The sequence below is a fragment of the Melanerpes formicivorus genome, unplaced genomic scaffold (assembly GCF_026170545.1).
Source record: "Melanerpes formicivorus ecotype bairdi unplaced genomic scaffold, bMelFor1.0.p_v2 SCAF_6, whole genome shotgun sequence".
NCBI classification, from domain to species: domain Eukaryota; kingdom Metazoa; phylum Chordata; class Aves; order Piciformes; family Picidae; genus Melanerpes; species Melanerpes formicivorus.
The window spans coordinates 15,876,358-15,901,046 of NW_027142358.1; the positions used below are offsets into that span (position 1 = coordinate 15,876,358).

General features: G+C 35.7%; 1 protein-coding gene across 18 annotated transcripts in view; it reads right to left on the reverse strand.

Moving 5' to 3' along the window:
• Window positions 1–24,689, reverse strand: part of KCNMA1 (potassium calcium-activated channel subfamily M alpha 1) — a 410,890-nt gene that overhangs the window by 299,383 nt on the left and 86,818 nt on the right. The window lies entirely within an intron of this gene.

A 24,689-nucleotide genomic window follows, 5' to 3' on the forward strand; every position in this document is an offset into this window, starting at 1 on the left:
CTGCATACACCAAAAGCTGGAAATATTTTGTTTGTAGATGACTTGCCTGTAGGCCACTGAGCAGGAAATCAATTGCAGTTAATTCCCTTCAGGATATCCGTTACACAAGCAAAGATGTTTGACACTGGTTCAGTGATGATTGCTACAGTAGGAATACTACACCATCATGGTCAACACACAGACCTGTGAGATGACCTTGAGCACCCAGCTGGACATAAAGGTACTTCCTGAGAGCAGTACTGAACTAATAAAGCAGTTGCACTGAATCTGTCAGCAAAGGACAGTAGAGCAAGACTAAAAACATAACATGGAGACTAACAGTTGATTTTGGAAAATCTCAGCATTGCAGCTTAAATAGTTAATCAGATTCATCTGTTAGTTTCCCTCCCAAAATGCAGGATCTGTCTTCTTACTCATTATTACAGCATAGTGTGCAATGTGGCTATACTTAAAATAACAAATTATTCAATTACAACAGTAACCCCTAAGCAAATAAGCAGACAGAATATAAAGGTCACATTGTATTTGCATAACTGGACCTCATTCCCTAAAAAATTTGAATAGTGAATCAGATGTTTTGCACTCAGCATTGCAAGAGGTATTGCACACGCACAGATCACAACCCACAAAAATTAGCTCATCGCTTAGTACAGGGACAAATGCTACAGCACAAGCTGTTTGCAGGAGAGTTGATGCTTGGCTAAGGACAATTCATGACCCACATCAGCATCAAGTCATATAGATCAGTTCCCATGTAGATCAGCCTTGACACCATCAGTGTTTTGATTATAAATCAGGAAAGAGAAATCGAGATTCTCTGGGGTTTTTGAGTGGATGGCACCGCTGTATATACCAGACACTGGAATGTAACAGAATGTTGAGGTTTAGGCAACCTAGATACATCTCCAAGACCCTGGGTACACTCACAGGCTTCACTGGCCCTGGCCACTTTACTCTAGAGTCTACCCCAACCCTCCCTATGGCTCAGGACGCAATTCCAGCCCAGCCCAAGGCTACCAGTTCCCTACAGTGCAGTCCCACCCAACCATAACAGTGCAGTCCCCTTTCATTAACTGTTAGACCTTGTCTTTCAGATGGTAATCTCTACACACAGGTCTACCACATGATCCAGCTCCAGATTGCACAGTAGACTTCTACATGCTGTACAAGTTTATAGTAAATACAAGTAGTAATATGACTTTCATAGTAAAGGAGGTGTAATTATGTCTTCCTCTCAGATTAGAAGTGAGATGGTGATTAAATGCCTGACTCAGTCACCATAGAAATCATCATCAGAGTGAAAATAAGCTACAGAATTTCTTGATTTTTATACCCACCACCCCTATTTAAATTTTCAGAGATGTACACCTTGGTAAAACCATTCATAACTATGAATTTTGGCATGAATGGACTACAAATCACTAAACTAAACAAAACATCAAACAAAAGTCAGTTTCACAGTAGTGAACTTGAAAATATTACAGTTGGAAAATTCTGTTACTTTTTACATCCTCCTTCCTTTCCCTCAACCTTTTTGTCACTGTATCAAACTGAGTTTAAACGATGCTATTACTCACAAGATTGTAAAATAAAAATTGCTAGCACTCAATAAAATAGTAGACAATTTATTTCACTGATGGAAAAAAAAGGTAGCTTTTATATTTTCAGAAGGTTCTAGTATTCCAGAGATTTTGCTGTATTGACTTTTGGCTGCAAATAGAACAGGGCAGTAAGATGTGACAGACCTATTCAGTACTCGATCCTCTGAAGGTATTAAAGTCTGTAATACATTTGAATTGCTGTATTTCTGCCATTTATACTACTTGTTTCACCTCTATTAAAATCTCCCACCCATATTATTTCTTAATTAAAATCCAAGTTAAACAATCATCCCCTGCAAAGCAACATTTGGAGCAATCTCATGATCAGCTACATTTCAAGCCTAGCTCCTGCTATTACAGCAACAATAATTAATATACAGATTAGATGACGTTATGTAGCATTCATATGCGGTCGGGATTTTTACCCTATTTTTTCATCTACATGGCAGCATTTTAGCTTACTTCATCATCAGTTAAGCATTAAGAAAAGTTTATTCCCAAGTCATCATTCAGAGACCACTAAAGGAGATTTAAACATTGCTATTGTTTACACTGTGTACAAATCAGTCCTGTTATTAACTGTGTAGTACTGTTCAATTGTTATTTCTTCAACTCAAAGCACTGAGTAACCAACACCACAACCTGAATAGGGTGCCTAAAAAAAATAACCCGACTGTGATGGTAATTGTTTAATTATTTACAGGTTCAGCAGCTACAAGTAAGGTAATACTATCTTTATCCACTCTTGTTACCTGTTGTTTCACAAAGTGTTCATTATTTTAATTACTTGATGACAAGAACACTTAGGTAGAATATAAAAGCTGTATTTTGTGAAATATGTAGTTCCTGAACTTAATTATAAAATGGACTATAAACCATGATAAGAAGGTACTTATACAAATGAAGACTCGCTGTTTTAGCAATGGTTTGATGTGGACTTGGAACAGAAATTTCGATGCTTTGTCTCAGATTTTCAACAATAAATACTGATTAAGATTACACAAGCGCTGGGATATTGAAACACAGGAACATTAGAAAAGTGGACTTCAAAAAAAGGAAGAGACACTGAAAACCAGTTATTATTTTGGAAAATGTAGTCCTGCTTGCTTAACTATCTCTCTCCAGAATACCTGTACAAACCTAGAACTACTGCACAGACATTCTATTTAACAAATCATGCCCACATTACACAAAAGGAAGTAGTATGCTCAGTTTAAGCAGATATATAACAGTAACACCAACAAAGCAAGCCCAGTACTGGCTTTGGAATTCCATCCTTAGAGAACATGAAACAAGAAAGAGACTACACAAATGACAGTTGTACTTGGTTTGAAATATACAGTAAAAAAACATAAATTTAGGGAAGGTATTAAAGGGTTGGTTTAGATAATGATGCCTGCAATTTGTAATTTTTTCTCTACCGCATGTCTCTCAATTAACTGCATTCCAAGAGCCTGTATTTTAGGCTCAGATCAATAGCACTTTCATACTGGAAAGTCTTATTTAATGGAAAATAATTTGGTGTTTGCAAATCTGGCAAGTTAAGAAAATACTAAGTCCAAAATAAATGCTGAAACTTTTCTTAGCAGTTTAAAACTGAAATAGTACACTCCTGTGAGACAACTACTCTTTCTCTTTTCTGCATACCTGTGAAAGTTCTGAGAAGATCCTTGCCAGTTCTTACTTAAAACCAGACCCTTACATTCTGTGCTAACAAAAAAAATAAATAAATAAAATCTTCCCTACGAAACATCTAGTTTCCAAGACCAAATATATTTTCTCCTTTTGAAGTGACCAGCTTCTTTGTTGTATTTATGCACGCCTTCTTTTTTATTTTTTCTCCTGTGCCCTTCATATTTCTGGCATGGGTTACTTGTATAGAATCCCCTTTTAATGTCATTGTTTTGACAAACAGAAATTGCTATAGTAGAAGAATTAATTCTAAAACTTTGACCTGAGAGACAAGGGAAACTAGATTACTAAAACACAGCGTTCCAGTCATGATCCCACAAACAGCGTAACAGTTTGTCAAATGAATGGTTCCTGGGTATGGTTCTCACTTAAAAACATGAAAGAGTAGACATGTACATTATCTGAAAGCTAAAGAAAGTACAAAAAGATTCAGTTCCAAGCTAAAAATTTCTACACATTAATGGAGATGTTATGATGTAACACCTCCATTGAAGTAAAACAGTATTGCTGAATAACTGGAAAGCTGGCTGAGAGATTTCTATACCAAAGACCTGGAAGGCATACTAAGGCCCTGTTCTGCCATTTTTTAAGTCCTCAGTTGCATTCAAGTCTTCACCCTATAGCTATACCACAAAAGTAACGGCAGTTTCTGTTGAACAGGGATCTTATAAATATATTTGTCTTTATGATTTTAAGTGTTTTATCATTACACAAATGGTAGGCGATGTGGGCCATATGATTGCAGGAAATAAGTAACACACAGTAAAATGATACTGATAAAAATTGTTAGAGTAGCTATACAAAATAACTAAAGACATATGTGTGAAAGGGAAGCAATTAAGAACTCAAGGCATGAACTTGAAAAATCAAAGTCTTAGTAATGATACAAGGCAAGTAAAAATAGATTATAAAACCAGTGCTCAGTGAAGTCAAAGAAAACAGGAGAGAACATAGAAGGACTGCACAATATGACCATTCAACAATTGTTTCTAAAATCACACCTACTTATGCAAGCACACAAACAGGGTATGTTTTAAAAACTCATGATTGTTGGTTCAAGTTAGCAAAGCTTTATAAGAAGAGTTATGCAAACTCTGACTGTAAGTTCAGAATGGTGTGAATAATTTGATTTATAATTATTAATAAAGTCCTTATTTTTTTCCTGTATTACTGATTAGTGAAATTGGCCTAAAACTACATGAGAAGGTAAATTACTGTCTGCAAAAAAAGTAAATAAATAATTAAAACAGGAAAAGTCAGTGATGTGCATGTTAGCAGTGTTAACTAAAAGTATTCCTCTCAATCTAGCACAAATCTATAAATTTATTCTCCGTTTCCACAGTCAACAGAGCATTTCTTATTAATTTCCTTTATGAAGGCCAAATTACTATCACATTAAAATATTCCCTGAAGAACCCATTCAATTATAAAGTAAGAGGCAAAAGGGCAAAACAAGCATCTTGTTTCATTAATAGGGCCATTAAGTTTAAATCAAAAGGAGATGCCATTATTCTTTGGTCCCTACATACCATAGAAATATGTACATTAGGAAAATTAGATAATATGTAAGACAATATTAATATTTAATTTTCAATTTATTAATTTTTCTGTCATTCAAGTATTATTTCCAAATATATTTTTTAAAGACATTTAGAGTATCTATACCAGATCACTAACCTGAAATCTGATGGAAACTGAACACATAAAACGATGTTAAATAATATCAGACAGGACTGAGTTATTGAAAGCATAGAAAGGGAAGAGATCCTTAATGGTAAAGCATAAAGAAGGGAGAAAGGGTGCATGCATCTTTCTCCTACCTAATAGAAGGCAAATCAAAGCATGTAATTGAAAATAAAAGTGATACAGATATTATCATGAAATAAACACTGCCAAATTACCTACATCCTATTGACCAATTTATCCAGTAGAAATTTCTTTTGTCATAGATGATAGATAGATGATAAAAGAAAGAGTTGGGGCTGTTCAGTCTGGAGAAGAGAAGGCTCCGAGGTGACCTAATTGTGGCGTTCCAGTATCTGAAGGGGGCCTACAAGAAGGCTGAGGAGGGACTTCTCAGGATATCAGGTAGTGATAGGACTTGGGGGAATGGAATGAAGCTGGAGGTGGGGAGATTCAGACTGGATGTGAGGAGGAAGTTCTTCACCATGAGAGTGGTGAAACCCTGGAATGAGTTGTCCACGGAAGTGGTTGAGGCCCAATCCCTGGAGGTGTTTAAGACCAGGCTGGATGAGGCTCTGTCCAGCCTGATCTAGTGTGGGGTGTCCCTGCCCATGGCATAGGGGTTGGAACTAGATGATCCTTGTGGTCCTTTCCAACCCTGACTGATACTATGATACTACTATGAAATACCAAAAATTCAATGAAAACTTGTCTTGAGCAGTAAAAAGCACATTTCACTTAGTGTCTACATTTTAAACTGACTTTTATGATGCTCCATGGTTCATTGCATTCCAAAAGTCTTAAAGCACTTCATGAATATGAGAAAGAGGTCTTATAAGGGAGAAAGTAATAAGCACTGGGGAAATTATCTAGATTGTTTATCTTGATTACAGGAAGTACTTCAGATGATTGATTGTAATTTTGTTGTTGTTAACAATAATACCCAACTCCAGTTCAAGCTTTTCAATCAGCACCTCTTGGCACATTTTTTTTACTACTCAGAAAGGATGAGAAATACCTTGAAAAATAATGCATTTGATTTTGCTCAAATTTAAGAGAATTACCAGCAAATCTTTTATTATCTAAATTATAAGAATAGATTTTACAAAGTAATTATGTGGTAGAAGTTGAAACAAGAGAATTGCTGAAAAAAACCACTATTCTCTACCAGGTATATTTGACATTAAAAAGGTAAAAAGGTTTCAAAAGTAGGTTTATTTTACTAAGATATGTATACAAATACAACATAGAAATTCAGTAACAAACTGCTTTGTCAGTGAGAGTATATTTAGCAATGGATTTTCAGTTGCATACTTTTCTTCATCCTGCTCAATTATAGAAGATGAAGCTTTTACCTATTATCAAATAGCATATTGCTTTGATTATATTAACCTCATATTATTTTCTTACTTCTGGTATCAGAGGTATCCGAGAGAAAGAGATGCAAACTACATTGTAGAAGGAAATTTTTCTCCTCCTCTGTGTATTGCAGAATAATAAGTGGTGCTCAAAATCACCTCTGTGATGCTCCAAAATCAGAAAGATTCCAAGGAAAGGCATTACATAGTTTAAGAGAGTTTCGAAGCACAAGGTAAAATAACTACTGAAAACTCACTTCCTTGAACTGTAGAACTACCTAGAAAACTCAGTGACAGTAATTTCAGGTCTTCATTTGACTCAAATCAAACATTTTCATGTGTAAGGTCTGGACTTAAGCCCTTGTGGTCTCTATTTTACATGAAACAGCAGACTACTAGTACTGTGTGGGAGTATAGGAAACATAGTATCATATAGCACATGGATCTATGATGATTTGAAAATTGATGGAAAGTCATCTGCAAACTGGACAGACCAGTCACTTCTAAGGCATTTTTTTGATTCAAGGGTAGCATAAAATACTTATGCTGATTGTATTAAAATACAAAAAGAAATCACAATGAATTAAAAGCAACTCTGTAGGACATAAAGCCACATCTAAGTCTTTACTGACACAGGAAATTTATTTCCAGGGTGCAGCACAAATATTTGAGGAGCTGTAGGTCAGCCAATAAGTAATTAAAAATACTTAACAGAACACAACAGTTCTCACCTCAGTGATTACAGAGTGTAATGCAGCTTTCCAACTTGAAAAAACTTGGTGGGGCGGAGGAGTTACGCAGGGAGAAGGAAAAGAGAAAGAGTCAGAGAGCACAAAAATGTGCAGGAATTTAGTGGAATATTAAGCAGCTCTAATTTTCAAAAATATTGAATACTAAACATTTCCCCCTACAGGACCAGTCATCTCACACTGTAAGAAATATGTAAGTGCTATTATTTAATCAAGTAGCGATGATCTCAGTCATTACTCACTGCTATGGAAACAATTTTGTGTAATCTGAGCCTCAAAACTCCCTTCAATAAATGATTCAGCAGACAAAAGCTAAAAATCTAAAAGAAGAAAATTTCCTTGTAGATAAATTTCTTTTAAGTAAGTTCAGTTCACTTCCCAGACACAATATATCAGCATCCAATTTATCAAACATCAGTACTCGTAGACTACAAACACAGCTGGTACATTTATGACGGAAAGTAATGTGCAATTCCTTCAAATTCATAGACACCAACTGAAATCTAAGGCAGAGAAGAAAGGAAAGTCAAATTCTTGGCCCGCATACTATAGCTCCATTAATTTTTAATTATGCCATACAGAATGAGGACAAGGTCAGTGAAATCTCTTTGACTTTCTTAACCTCATCAGTAAATAACAGAAATAACAGAGAACATCTACTCCTCTTGTGGGTGTACCAGCAATGCACTGCTAGGAATTGGTGCATGACTGTGACATTGAACACAGCCTTTGTAAGCAATTAGAAACTGGACTACTGGAAAATGAAGATACATGGTATCCATTCTTGGCTGTCATAACACAAATAATTTTATCTAAGTCTTCTTGCTTGCGGCAGGATTGAATCTGCCTGCACCAAAATTTGTAGATGAAGGTTCTAGTCTGACAAATCATTTTCTAAATGAGAATAGCAGCTCTTTGAAGTTCCGCAGAGGCCTGAATTGTTAAAAGCACAGTTGCGTTAGTAGCATAAGGCGAGTGAGGTGCTTAAAGGCAGACATTGCTCTGTCTCATGAGTTTGCAGGTTTTGGCTTTAAGATTTATCAAACTCACAAACACTGCAGAAGTCACAAAAACATTGTCTCTGAATACCGACTCTGTCTATAAAATTATGCATGACACAGCAAACGGGTATTGTCCACTGATCAGGAAAGATAGCTAATAGGTAAGAAGATAGGTACATTTTTAGCTCTTTTACTAACATTAAGCAGTAGTAAAAATGAAAGTAAAGAGTAACAGTTGTCAAATCATCAGAGAACACTGAGTTTTAATATGCTCAACCTTCAGAGGAGCAGAAGTTAACAAAACCTTAAAAAGTTAATGGTGCTACAGAGCTTGAAAATAGGTGGAAATTAACCATTTTGTGATAATTTGGTAACTTCATGACAGGTCTCCACCTTTTTCTTTTGGATTTTATAAAAATTATTCTAGTAAAAAGTTTGTAGCAGCATAAAGATCAAATGGCTCATCAAAGCAGGCTGTCACACTTTACACTATTGCAAGCTGTGCTTTACAGAACCTCCTCCTCAACTTGAAGTCTTCCTTTAAAGTGCTTCCTAATTTGCTCAGATTGCTTCCTAAGATGCAGGTGCCCCCCCCAATTTATCTGTGATATAAGAGTCACTGTCATCCCATTCAAGTATCACATGAAGTTTAAAATTTTACTTTTCACAGTTTTTACAAGGGGGGGGGGGGAGGATTAATAAAGCCCTAGTAAAGAAAAATCAAGTAATTATTCAATTATTCACACATCAGCAATTCACATCATCTAAATTACCTGACTTCAGCTTGTTCAGCTAGAAGGCACTGAGATTTGACATACAACCAGAGGATACATGTGAGAAATGCACTTGGAGAAAAAATGTACCTCTGCATTTTAGATTCAGCTCATTGAAAACAGGAAAAAAAAAGTATGAACTGTAAGAACAGCTTGTTTGCTAGTTTAAAAGTATGAGTTTGATCTTCACAAACTAGTTTAGTGTTAAAACATGGGATCTACAGGCATCATTAAGTATAAGCCATACATAACATGATTCCCATTTTGTCTGCTGATACTTGGCTCTAAGATGAGGTTTCAAGGATCTTTTTCTTCCTGGTTAGTCTCTAAACCCTCATGGTCAAGTGCTTGATTTTAATAATACTTGTAAAGTGCTCAAGATACTAAAAGCTAAGTGCAACACTTAAGTAGTTCTACGTTCAATTACTGATGATGCCTATACTGGCCACAATTGCTGCCTTTGCTTACTAACAAAAAGCATTCTAGAGATCTTCGCCCAAGGCTGCAAAAGGCTTGCACTGTGAAGAAGAAAGCTTCATCCTTAAGACTAAGTCATATATCAGATTTTTGTACTGCGCTGTTTTACTAAAACTTGACTTCAAGTCCATTTTGAAGTGCTCTCTGTGGAAACAACATTTCCTGGTTATTGATTGGGTCAATAAAAAAAAAAGTTGTGAAAATTCAAATTAAAAATGTTACCTTAATTCAGTTCTCTTTTTCAGAATTCAAAAACTGGAAACCAATTTTGTTTCTGCAAGCGTGGTTCAGCACCTCCACTGCCTAAGCATCTTCTACTATTGCCACTGACTGTGCCAGCATTCAGTACTGAAAAGAGGATCAGCAGCAGCACACATCCTTCTGGATGAAATTCAGCCAGCCTCCTGGGGTGACAGCAGATGTTTTTGTTATTCCTCACGTATTGTAGGAGCCAATACTAACTCAGGGAAGGAGCCAAAAACTGAAAGCAAGACTGACAGTAGAAATGATATTGTGGTCCCATGGACACTGAGGTCACTGTTTTTAACTAAGGCGAGCATCCATGAGGGGACACATGCCAAATTACCCAAATAGTTACACAGCTCTTCAGCTTGCTGGGAAAGATTTTGTTTGGTTTTGATTTGTGGGTTTTTTTTAAATAAAACAAAACAAAAATATGATTGCAATTTAAAAATACCATTAGGCAGGGTCTAAACCCAGTAGTGCATTCAGCAAGTCCACCACAACTGGGACACTAGAATAATAAAAGCTACCAGATATACAAATCAGACTCCAAAAGGAGCGTGAAAGCTGCATTCTTTCATACAAGGAAATCTGAACACAAGAGCTCTCACGGATTATTAGTCACGTATTTTTAGTTTATGTAGTGAAGTCTCCTTCTCCTGAATAGCAGCAAAGAACTTTTTTTTAAAAATGTATTTTGAAATTATGACGATTCCAGGAAGAAATTTAAGTGAAAATTGAAAACTTTTGTATGGACTCAATAGAGTGATTATTTTAAATTACAGAGAAAATAAATTACACATCATTTTCTTAGTAGTTCTAAGAGACAAATTTAAAAAGAAAAAATAATAATAATCTCCTTCACTGTGGCATCTTTTCCAAGCTATGACAAACTCTGCTAATAAGTTTTGAACAAATAGAACAATTTTTTTCTAAAAGCAAAGTGAAGCATGCCTACTTTTTTGCCTTTTTTTAGGAAATTAAGGCCACACACAGCTTTAATTTGGTGCTTTCCAACATTCTATTCAGTTCATCCTAAGCTTCATTTTCAATGGTACTTAAAATAACTTTAATACAAGCTCACATACAGGTAGCAGAATGAAGGGAAATAGAATTATTTCAATCCCATAAATTTATGTGAGAAGCAGGGCAAGCTTCCCACTGTGTCTGCTTTCTGTCACCTTAGCCACACAGCATCCCAATGATGGTAGCATCACTGGCTTGCTGCGTACCAGACCCTAGAGCTCAGAAGAACGCCTTCATTACTCAGAGGCCTAGTAAAAGTGATATTTATTAACATGATCATCAGTCACAGAAAAACCCAAGAAAACAACCACCACCAAAAAATCACCGAACCCCAACATTTTTAAAAATGTATGATTTTCTGCTGTGCTCTGCACTCCCTGTAATCAGTGAGTTTTGCTGGAATCCAAGTGGGGGAAGTTCTTCATCAGCATAAGGATATCAATTATAAGAATGTCAGCCCTGTTGGACACCCGACTTGAACTGCTGTTAGGTAGGCTGTTTATGAGATAGATGGAGCAAAACTGTAGAAAAATAGGACACTAAATGAAATACTTAACAGAAAAAGTAAGGTTAGAATTACATACAACTTGCATGCAAGTCTTACTGTAACAACACTGTCCCATGCCTCATTCCTCCAGTGGGAGTTTGGAATTATGTCTTAGTTTTTACAATCAACTCACTCTTTCACACATACACACACTCCACTTATTTTTTTAAAATCCTGATAAAAACAAACCATGTTTGATAACACTCTCACATCCACTGAAATTTAATCACCTTTGCTACTAACCACAACTTGGAGAGCATAGCTTCTATAACACACCATAAATACATTATTGGTTTAAGTGAAAAATTGTGGCCCTCGATTTCTCTGTCAAAGTACCAAGTTAGTTACCTGACTTTGTGCATTCACCTTTACTCTGCTTAACCCACCATGCATTAAGTTCTCCTTGGGAGGGAAAAAACAGGAAAAATGGAAGGAAAATTATCTGGGTTTCTATCCTTGAATTTTGCTGCCTATATCAGTGTTTGAACACAGTAATAGGGCAGACCCCAAAAGGTAACTTAATTCCAGGGAACACACAAGAGCTATATTCCACAAGAATGCTAGTTCAACATTTCTTTCAGGTACTAAAAAGAAGCCAAAAAGTAATAGGAAGTATTTATAAACATTAATTTACTTGGAGTTCCATAATTCCTTGGAACATGGCTTAACAGACTGTATATGTTCAAGTGTACCTAGAAATAGTTCTGCAACATCAGTATCGTTCTTCTAGACAACAATCTTAGATTGCAAGGAATCAATCAGTTTCAGCATGTATCAAGATCTCTCCTGCAGTAAGGGTAGCTTTGGGCTTGGATCAGTTCAAATACAGGCCAATGCATGTGCAAGAAACTATTCATTTATGTAGGTAGCACTACCTCTTTAAAATGTCAGTGAGGTTGGAAGCATATTTTATCCATAAGTCCTGCACCCTATAAATTTGTTTGCAAAGTCATTCTCTTCCTCTTTTTTCCCATCTCTGCTACCATGGGAGATGCTCCCTATTGGGTAACAGTGGGGGAGTATCTCAAAGCCTCTTAGGCCTGATGCCAGGAGGAGAAGGGGGGTGGGAGGACAGTCTCAGAGTCTCAGATTTGGCCAGCCCGAGACTGCCCTAGCAGGGGAGTGGGGGGCGTGGGGGGAAGAGCCCTGGGGGTTTTGGGCACGACCTCAGGTGGGGAGAAGGGAAGTGTTGGGGGCTTTTGGGTGTGGTGTAAGGGACTCTCTATGCTTTGGGATATTTTTGCTACTACGCTTTCAATTTCTGTAAAACACAAATTGTTTTTTTATTTAAACTTCCTATCACTAACCAATCCATTTGTGTGTCATTCTTTTGCCCCTCTCAGGGCAACAGAGAATCATAAAATCAATAAGGTTGGAGAAGACCTCAGAGATCATCAAGTCCAACCTATTACCTAACACCTCCTGACTACTAAACCATGGCACCAAGTGCCACGTTCAATCTCCTCTTGAACACCTCCAGGGACAGTGACTCCACCACCTCCCCGGGCAGCACATTCCAATGCCCAGTTACTCTTTCTGTGAAGAACTTTCTCCTCACCTCCAGCCTAAACTTCTCCTGGTGCAGCTTGAGACTGTGTCCTCTTGGTCTGGTGCTGGTTGCTTGGGAGAAGAGACTAACCTCCACCTGGCTATAGCCTCCCTTCAGGTAGCTGTAGACAGCAATAAGGTCTCCCCTGAGCCTCCTCTTCTTCAGGCTAAATAATCCCAGCTCCCTCAGTCTCTCCTCATAGGCCTTGTGCTCAAGGCCTCTCCCCAGCCTTGTTGCCCTTCTCTGGACACGTTCAAGTATCTCAATGTTCCTCCTAAACTGAGTGGCCCAGAACTGGACACAGTACTCAAGGGGTGGCCTAACCAATGCTGAGTCCAGGGGCACAATGACTTCCCTGCTCCTGCTGGCCACACTATTTCTGATGCAGGCCAGGATGCCATCGGCCTTCTTGGCCACCTGGGCACATTGCTGGCTCATGTTCAGCCAGCTGTCAATCAGTACCCCCAGGTCCCTTTCTGCCTGACCACTCTCCAGCCACCCCAACCCCAGCCTGCAGCACTGCATGGGGTTGTTGCGACCAAAGTGCAGCACCCAGCACTTGGACTTCCTAAATGCCATCTTGTTGGGATTGCTATATCTGGATTTTCCAGAGTTACTATATTATTTGATGGGGAGGTGGGTGGGTGATTATTGTTTAGAAGTTTTCATTTCTTCTGTTTGTTGGGTGCTTTTTTAATCCAGCAAAGTACAGTGAATGGTTGAGACAGTTTATAACATTTTCTGGATACAAATGAATGGACATAAGAACATCAGCATCATTCGAAATCAAGGAAAGATGAGTTAAGCAAGGATACCTGTCCTCTTTGAGTCAAATTAAAAGTACAAAGAAACTTAATTTTCTTTGCTTGTTTATATCTGCTAGCTCTCTACTTCAGTCCCTGTGACTCCCCTTACATCTTGTGCTTATTGTGCTGCCATTTCTCTGCTTTCCAGGAATCTAAACCTACAATGCCACAGTTCATTTATTATATCAACTACGTTGCTGATTCATACTCCAAAACCCTACAGACATTTTTACTGGGCAATATTAATATCAAGTGATCAATTATGTAAGCATAATTTTACACATAAGACTCTTCATGATTATTTCCTACAGAGTTTAAATCTGGTTTAAGTGCAAACACATACATATTAACTTTAAAATTAAAAAATAATAAAAATATATTCCAAAACATTGCATGAGCTACTAATTACTACTGATCTATTATTAAGAAGATTTACTTGTTCCATCAAAAAGTTCTACTCACTATAGCATGGCTGCAAAGACAATAACTACTTTTACCTTTTTTAACAACACTGACAACATTACAATAGGTTTGCATAATTATAGTTGTCTCTAGCATGAAAACACAGCTGGTTTGTATTTAAACAACGAACAAATTAATTCAGAAAAGAAATAATGGTGCAGTCAAAATGGGTAACAATTTAAGACCTACGTTTCATTCAACTAGTCACAAGCAGAGCAAACAAATCAGCCAGCACTAGCAAAAGAAAAAATAAATCCAAAGAAAGTTACTTGGAGCCAGTAGCAAAATTCGTTTATAATAATGCTTTTTTTATAAAATCAAGTCAAGCATCTCTGGGCGTGGACAATTGTAAAACCTTGGCATAGAGAGATCTGAAAAAAAAGAAGTATCACATTCTCAGACACATTCATGTCTGAGTTAAACAGTGCATACAGTTCTCTAGCTATTAGAAGTTAATTGGATTGTAATCAGAAGTTGCAACTATATAGTTGCTGAGTATTAAGACCAATACCATATACCATACTACATACAAATTTGCAAGTACAAAAATTCATAAATACAATAGTAGCTAGATAAAAATAACAAATTAACGCATAGGAAAACACTGAAATGCTGATCAGGAACTCCCCCCCTATTTACTTTACATAGATGCAATTGGGAAAACAATTTTACTACATACTACAATGTAACTCTGCTTTTAAAGAAAGGTTGGACACTAAAGCTTACTTAAGAACAATGGAAGCCTTTCCATAGTTTTCAGCAGTCTTTTAATGAGCCTTCTACTATGCATAATTCCCTTCCGGAGAAAGGGACTAGAAGAAATGGATACTTTGCTGTGATAGATCCATTTTTTTGGTTTATTTTGGAATATGGGAAAGAGGTTGTTCTTCAGAACACGTTTATGCCTCAATAAGGGTGCATTCTCCTAGTTGCATCAGTGGGCTTTTGAAAGTGCTATTAACTAAGGGAAAACAAAAACATCCTTAAGCAGTTTTTGAAGCATTACTCCAGGGTTCAAATAGTAGCAGGAAGTTCTTTAACAGTTACTATGTTAACAGCAACAAATAAGAAGTTACACAAAAATTTCCAAACAGTCTTACATTAATAATTAGTTTAATATTTAGCAGCAACACTTCTGAAAGGTATGTTTATAAAACAGAGAAAGTTGTTCCTGGAAGATCTACTTTCACATTTTTTAAATCAACATACCATGGAAAACAGCTCTATGAATATTAGATTGCATATGAATTTGAATTCTTATTGTGCTGACTAGCATTCTTTCTTAAATATTGTATTCAAATATTCTTTAAATGTCTCACTAATTTTTTTTGGCTGTTTGATTAAATTAATAATACAATGCATCTGTATCAGACTGAATTACAGACACTAGAATCTGGTTCCCTGATTTCAAATAGTATTCATTCAATATTCGGAAAGTTAAAGAACAAAATTTTATTTGAGGGGGTTGCTGTTCTTGGTTTTTTTGAGGGTGGTTGTTTTTTCTTCTTTGCTTGTTTCTTTTGGTTTTTGGTTTATTATTCTTATATTATTTTGTAGCTAGCATTGCTGTTCCACTCAATAGATACATTGTTGTAAAACAATAAATAAATCCTAGGGTCCGTGAAGTGGAAATGTTATTTATTTTTTTAATGGAAAAAGAAATTGTGCTGTTCAGAATCTATAAAACAGAACTGTGACAGTGATTCGACTTCATTCTATCTTTGAGGAAGAATTCATTCATCAATTAAGCAATTCTACTATGAAACAAACCAGAAAGTCCACCCAAGTGCATCTTATTCTTGAAAGTTTCCTCTTCTATAATTAGATGCATCTTGACTTCTTTCTGAACATGATTCTATGATTATTTCTATACTAACATCAGTAAATATAAAAAAAAATTAAGAGTTTTAAGTTGCCCCAACTCTTAACAAATTGCTATATAATACGATTTAGTTATAGTTATTAGGTTATAGTTAAGTGCTAGTTAACTAATCACTTAAATACTCAAGAATTTACCAGAACAATTTTAATCTCCATTAACAAAGTATGTTTAGAATTCATATCAAAAGCAATATAAGCTAAAGGTCCTATATTGCTTCACCTGAAAAATAGGAACTTGAAACTATACTACAGTGTGATAAATATACTGACATCTATGTATCTACCAGAAGAAAAATATTTTATTCTTATTTAGGTTTGCATAAAGAAAATATGAACCAGTCCTTCAAATAGGATTATAAAAAAAAACAAAACCAAAGTCTAAAGCAGTTGGATTTTACTGATAGAATGCTTTCCATCAAGTTTTACTTTGCTTAGGTAACAGATGTTCTGTGATAACTAAATATAGATATGTATGTAGAAAATGGCAGGATGCAAGCAACTTCCTACCCAGTCTGATTGTAACCTCAGGGATTTGGTTTTGTGTAGTAAAGAAAACATCAATCTGCAACTCTTAAGCAGTTGTGTATCACTGATAAAAGTTTCTGCACCTCCACAGCCTGCACAAAAGAAAAGCAAAAACTTCTCCTTTCACACATGGTAATTTAAGCGTCTATTAATCACCTACATAATACAAGTTTTTGAGAACAACCTTAAATTCACAATGTTTAAATTTTGTTTTCAGAAATATTACTACAAATTGTCTTTGCCATGAACACTAAATTGCATAATTATTGGATTTGTAGCAAACTTTACTCCTACTTAACAGATGAGTTTTAAAACTTTAAATCAATTTGGACAGCAGTCTCTTCAGACAAAAAAATTAATGTTGATGCTGCAGATGTTATTTATACACATGGCTGTGTCAAGGAATACGATACTTGTATTAGTTTACACATAGAAGGAATAAGGGGCAAAAAATACAGACAAAGAAAAAAAAAAAACAAAACAAAGAAATCTGGAGACTTCAAGCTTATGAACAAAAACCTGGCCTGCATACATCTGTGTTTTAATTGCCTTAACATTTGCTCTGTTGCTACATCTTGGGGGAGAGGACCAACCAAAAAACAAAAAAAGAGAGGAAAAAACAACAAACCCAAAACACAAAACAGCTGGCTGTTACTGTGATAACGATATGTCAAATGAAGATCTTTTCCACTGGAATATTTTGCTACCCCTGATTATAGGTTAAATTCCCAGAATTAAAACCCCATTCATAAGGATTTGAAAGCCTCAGCTTAAGACTTGTCTTCCATATGTTGCTGTTCTCACAAAACAGTGGATGCTACTACGTATCTGCCCACAAAAGCAAACAACTAGAACAAAAACATGGTTACAGGGAACATCATTAAACTATAAATAGTTATTAACTGAGATACAGTGCATGTCATGCACCTTATTACAGTCTACCAAAATGTCTGTGACAGGAAAAATGCCAAAAGCCTTAATATTTCCTTACTTTATCTAAAACATCTGAACAATAGAGTTAGGCATTTTTTATGCTACTTGACGTTATTTTTGTATTACTGTGTAACTGTTTCGGCCATCAAAATATGCACAATAACTGAAAGCACAGAAAAATAATTAACTTGAACTGTGTTTTTTAACATATTCTGCTATTACATAAAATCCAACAGTGCATAAGAAGAGTATATTTGTAGTTCACAGTATAAGTGATCATAAACTATAGTTTTCCAATGTCTAAAAGAAACTATAGCTTTCCTGGGTCTAAAAGGCAGCAAACTCCAATCCTGACCAAAATGTAGTTCACACTGAGTAACTGAAGACCACAAGCCAGCGTTCATGAGCTTTGGTCTCAAACACAGAACCACATTTCTGAATGGTTTTCTCCAACATATAAACAAAGATCCATGTTGGAGAACAAGTTCCAACTAATTTTAACAGGAGTTCATTTTAGTCTGGTGTACACAAACACCACATGTTTACCATTCATTACAGATGCTACATGCATTATATTGCCTACTAAACTTACAAGGCAGAGTTGCTGCTGCAGGCTAGAATAATACATCCTTTTCAGCAAATGAATTTTGTTTGCTGCCTTTGCTGCTCAGTGAGTGAAAAACCATCAAGTTTGGAGCTGAAAATGTAATAGAATCAGTAGATAAACTCTGTGGATCCGTGCAGCTAATTGTTTAGCTTTTGGCTATGGCATATGTATTACTTGACTGCTAATTTCACGGTCTGATACTGCTTCTTTATAGCAGCAGAGGAAAATGAAGCTCTAGTAACCCCTTCAAATATGCTGATAAATATGTATTCCAGCCCTCTGCAATATGTTTGACACACTCCTCACCCACTGTTATTCTTCCCTTTTATGATGTCTAAAACACTCCCTTATTTTAGCTCTTAGTCTTACCATTGTCAAGCCAAATTTATACATGCTCCAATTTATACATGCTCCCAGCTTATTCGGTATGCAAAAAGGAATTCTCATTTCCCTGTTTACAGAAATCCTCTTACAAATATGTGGTGTGTCTGTTTAGATTTAAGGAGGGGTAGACACTGCTGTATACTTCTAAAAATCTTCAAGAGAGAAACAGTAGCACATTTCCCTGCAGATGGACAAATAAACACTGAAAACATCTCACTATTGTAGGTACATGACTGAACTTTCCAGTTCAAACTGAGATTAATATTTCATTTAGGAACAGGAAGAATGGCTGCTGTAGTTAATTTTAACCTATCTGGCTCTTAAGGACTGTCTGAGATGAAGACACAACATTGTAGCTGTAAGAAGGTGGCTGAAAAAAACCAAAGCTTTGGCTAACCCCTGAATTATTTGAGTACCATGAAGTAAAAGCAATGTTTCTAATGTTACCTTTAAAAGAAGTTAAAGGAGAACAATATTGAAATCTATCAAATCCATACGTAACAGTGGATCATACAAGAAAAATTATAATAAAACAAACAGTTGCAAAATCAAGAACAAATGGAAGTTGAAAAGCAAGTCTAAGGAGACAAATCCTGCTTGTTTAACTTAAGTACGTATTTCTTTCCACTGGAACACTACAGTAACATGTTCTTACACTACTAACAGACCAGGAACTATCTATAATATTTTAGCTGTGAAAGAACCTGTAACTGCTGCATTCCGTTTTTTCTTAAGAGTTATTTTGGTTTGATTTTTTAAGGAAGAGGAATTTTTGTATAATTAAGCAGACAACCTAAAAGCAAGGCAGTAAACAGGAAGTGGAAAATGAGAAAAGATTAGGGGAACTGAGACACTCTAGACATGTCAAGAATGAGACAACTTAGAATGAGTATTTGGTATACTTATGTATGAAATCTAAAAATTGCAAAACAAAAGCCTAGTATATACAAATTTTTGAGTTTATAATTATTTATTTAGTAAATACATATATATAAATGCATGTATATACATAAAAAGAAACACAGGCAGGACAAGCAAATAATTTTAGATCCTGGGCAACACAAATCTAGTTTCCTATAGACCAAATTTTCATCATTGCCTAGCAACTACAGCTATTTTTACAAACTGTGATAATTCAACATTTAAGTTATCTGTACTGCGATCTGGAAGGAAGATGACTTAAGTCTCATCTCTCCCCATCTATCCCTCCAATACTCTTGACTTTTTAAACACAAAAATCAGTCCTTCACAGAAGCCAAGTCAGAATAATTTCAGCATATAAAGTGCAAGTCTGAGGAACAGTCTAAATGACAGAAAAGGACAGAATTCAGCAAACACTTTTTATAAATACATTTATAGATATGGTTTATTGTTATTTATATTTCACAACTTACTTTCAGAACCTTCTGTAGATTCTGATACAATAACAAAAGGTCTGTGTAATTATGCATAATAACAGAACAGTTTCAGACAAAAAAGGCATCTCACTGCATGTTATAAACTGTTGTGTTGCATGTTAAACACAAAATTCACTAGAAGTGAATGAACACTACTATCACGGGATTTTGTACAAACAAGGGAAAAGTAATCAAAGTTCCCTTGCAAAAATTGTATCACAAACATGACAGAGGAGGGGGTGGGAGTTCAAAGCAGGGAAACAGGTATAGTCCTGTTTTTAAATTTAAAGCCTGCTGCCATCTGCAAAAAAGCAGATGTGAGAATAACATCTCTGAGTTTATAAGGACAGTCTGAGAGATGAGGTATTAGAAGACTTGGTCCTGCACATTCAAACTGCTTGCGATACCCTGAAGATAACTTCTTGCGCATCTGACTACAGATTTACATATTTTTGAACATGTTCTATGGTTACTTTTTGAAAAAACAGAATCAAAAATACTAGAAATACATGATTTTACATGAAAGATGAAATTCTGATAAATCCATATAGCACCAGAGGGTAAAAAGATGTCTCTATGACATTCCTTATAATGTAAAGTAGTAAGAGCTATTAACCTTGTATAATCTGAAAATGCACAAGATTGAAATCTCTGAAAGATGAACCAGAATACAGCCTTTACCTACCATTTTCCACAAATAAGACATACAAGCATGAAATCTACTGAAAATTACACCGAAGTACACTCCTGCAAAGGTTACCACTTCCAACCAAATAATACAGTGTGGTCACAGTGTACAATCACCTTCTGTACTATCTTGAGGTAAGAATATGAAAACTAGTGCAATAAAAACTCACGAGGTTCCTCTCAAATAAACATTATCCTTGTCTTAGAAACAGGGAAACAGCAATACAAGGAAGTTCAGACATACCCAGCTTTAGGGTAATTGAGTTTCAGTGCTGGGTTCCAAGAGCAGAAACTACCTAATTGTTTTAAATGTGCTACAGTTCAAAAATGTGAGTGGATAGAAGATTACACAGAATCAAGAAAATTTGGCTAATTTTAATATTTTTTTTTTCTTCTCTTTCTTTGGTAAGTAGTTCACATATATTTGGAGACAAATCAAAAGGCAGGTGCAATTGTTTCTTACCTATGAGATGCACAAAGTATTCACTGTGTAGAAACTGAGGAAATCCAGGTGTTTTCTTTTTAAAATACTATAAAAGCCTGTAAAGTTGCTTTACTCTGTGGGAGATTTCCCAGAAATACATTTAAACAAGGTAGCATTTCTCAGATCTTTCTTTTGGAACTTTAGTTCTTTCTATGGCATTTCCAGGAAAGTGTTGTTTGACAGAAAACCGGCTGACACCTAAGAATCACATTCAGTCACATTTCACTATAACTGCTTAGAAAAAAAACTATGGATCTATATAAAAGCAAAAAATGCGAGTACAATTTGATTCTTTAAATGTCCTTTTTTTTTTCTTCTCCAGTACAGTGAGTCACTGGTAAAACCACAGCTAGCCTCACTGGTTTTACTAAATTTTAACACAGCATTCTCTAAAATAAGTACAGTATATTGAAATCACATATTCCTCATGCTTATATAAAAATGACCTGTAAGAAACAGCATAGAAATAAAATTCAGAAACCAGGAAAAGAAGTCAAAGAAAACACAGACAAATAATTTCTAATTAGAATTTCAGCAGATATAGGCAAGACAAATTTCTTACTTTCACACAGCAGGCAAAATTTGATTTTCTTCCCTCAACTGAGAACTTATCAAACAGTATTTTACCAATTGGTGAAGCACAATCAGAGCTTCTGGAAAAAAAAAATCAGCCCATGTAAAAGCTACTATTATAATACTTGTCCATTAAGAACTTGGATTTTGAAAACATAAAACTGTTAAAAACACAATTAAGAGTCTCAGAAAGTGTAAGCCCACACAGAGAAGAAAACTATCGCAGCCAAGAAGTAATTCACATCCAAACATTCTCCATTCACTGGTCTAATGTTATTTTTTCCACATTTTGCTTTTCTATACTGCTTTTTAGCAAAATTATAGCTATTATTGCACATGTTGTTTTCTTGTTGTTGCCTTTTTTTAATTCAAAAATAGAAGTCTTGTCAAAAAGTTCAGATCTCTAAAACATGCCGTCATGCAGGTGTATTGAAAATATTCAAAATACCATTTCCCAAACAGAGGAAGTCTAATGATATAACAAAATTTCTTTCTGGCTCAGATACTCACTAGTTACGTGCTAACTTACAAAAATCATTTTGAATATCTCCTAAAGTAAAAGGCTTACTTTTAGAGCTCTAGGTATTATCATAATTGCAAATTATTATCTCTTATGTTGGCATCAGCAGTCATCAAAAAGATAAAATGTCCTCAAACTACCCAATTATTTTCCAACGATTTGTCCTAGTTATTAGTTTGTTCATGTCAAGATTTCTACGATTACATATTTCCTCAAATGTCATTATGTGTGGTAATAGGAGTGTAAATAAGGAGTAACACAAATTTTTTTGGGAGGGGGGAAGAATAAGCACAAGTAACAGCAGCCCAGTGTCTTCACAATCAAGCGGGTAAAATAAATTCCACAGGGGCTATAAAACTTCTAACTTCAGTAATCTTTATTTCAAATTATATTCCCAAATTCAGTAACAAAGAATAACTGTTTAGGGGTTTTTTTGTTTATTTTTGTTTATATTTGTTTTTTTGGGGGGGGGTGTTTGGTTGGTTTTGGGGTGGTTTTTTTTTTACACCTTGATCTCCTCCAATTCTCCCTCTTGTAATATTCTCCATTCCAGTCTTGCTAGGCAATAAAATGGTAACTTCATTCCTGACTGGCAGCTGGCTACAAGTTGACCAATAGTTATAACTGACTATAAATCTGGCCATAAAAAGAATGGAGATGTTCTTCAATGAAACAAGAGGATTATTTAATAAATAGGATATTATCAATTAATAGCTTCAACATATAATAAAGTGAACATTATTTTTTGTCTTTGATGGTGTTAAAATCAAAGAACTTCTACACATTTTAAGTTTTGGGGTTTGTTTGGGTTTTTTTTTTTTTGTTTGGTTTGTTTTTTTTAAGCTGTTCAGTCATTCAAGCTTGTACAGTCTAACAAAACTAGGTCAAGTCATGTAATTTCATTCATGTTTTTCTCTTTCCATTCAGTTTTCATTCTTTTGCAGCTTCAAACCATGTAAAAATTACTTCAAGTAATTATTCAGAACCATGCAGTTTGATTTATTTATATTTCTGAATGGCTTAAGAACAAACCATCTTAAGCCCAATAGATGCAGGGAGAGGTTCACAGTAAATAGGTGTTTCTGAATCAGAGTAAGATTCTACCTTCTACTTGCTAACATTCTCCCCTTGAGAAAAAAAACACACACAAAAAACAAAAAAAGAAAGGAAGCTAAGAAAGATTAGTGTGAATTATCTCACAATTTTGCAGCTAACGAGATCTTCACAGTCAGAACTTCCAACAAAAGTTGTTGTCACTGATAAGACCTATTAAGTTTCACCATTTGCTTAAGTATTTGAAGGTGTCATGGATTGAGTTGAACCTGCAGTGGTATTCACACCATGCTGCAGTCATGCCAGCTTCAAAAAATGAAAGTGCTGACTGGAGCAAAGGGCTATTGGTCTTGAAGTTCGGATTCACAGTATTCACAGTATTCACAGTATCACTTAGGTTGGAAAGGACCTCGAGGATCATCGAGTCCAACCTGACACCACAGACCCCATGACTAGATCATGGCACCAAGTGCCACGTCCAATCTCCCCTTGAACGCCTCCAGGGTCGATGACTCAACCACCTCCCTGGGCAACCCATTCCAATGCCGAATGACTCGCTCGGTGAAGAACTTCCTCCTCACCTCGAGTCTGAAGATTGCAGCATGGGAGGCTTTCTGGTCCAGTTGCTGCTTCTGGTTTCTTTGGGGTGTTGGTTTTTTCCACTGGGATGGCAGTGGGACAAGGAAAGACTGGGGAATAATTTTCTGGTTTGGGCTTTTGGCTCACTTTCTTCTGCCTGCTGCTGCTTTTGCACCATGCTTTTTCTGCAAACAGGCTAAGGTAATTATGTCTTTTGTACCATGGTTCCCTGATTTTGATCAGTAAACTATTCTTATCACACTTTCCTTCTTTTTGTCTCAATCCCAAGTTTTTGTGTGTTACTTTTCTCTCACTTCTGTGTTGGGAAAACAGACAGGTTAACCCACTGGTTTGATTTGACCCATTCTGTAATGGTTTGAATCAGAACAAAAGGATATTAAAAATATATATATATATATATATATATTAAACACAAATTTTCTTATGATGGACAGCTACAGCATGGCATCATCTTTTACACTTGCCTCTGTCCATGTTCTTGCTATTTCATTGATTTCTAATGAACAAAAAAAAAATCCCCAAGTATGAACTGAAATATAAATTGTTATGTCATTTTTACTGTAAGTGCAACTTATCTGCAGAATACAACATTAATTAAAACTTTCATTATTGTCAGGCATAGTTCAGACAGATTTAAACTAACACTCAGTTCAGAAATACATCTAAACCTATTATTTCAAAAGGCTTAATGAACGAACACTTACTGCATCTTGAAATAAATGGTACAACTAAAGACAAACCACCCTATCCTATATGGGTCATCTGCCACAAAATAAAAGCTGCATCGAACACCTACTTGCTTTTCAAATTTGTTAGCTTATGAAACAAGTTGTATTTGTAAACAAAATGCTCTGAAAGGGGTTTGAAGACAGATGCTAGACTAGCAAAGGAAAGCAAACAAACATGCCATAAACCCACTAAAACCCAACTTCACACACTCCACTCCCCTCTGTCTTCTTTTAGATTAATGCTTGATTTAGAATACACTGGGATCATTAGTGCTGTGTCACTTTCAAAGGAGTGGAAAACTTCATGCTTTCTTTAGCTTTCTAAGATGTTATCAGATAAAACTTGAGGA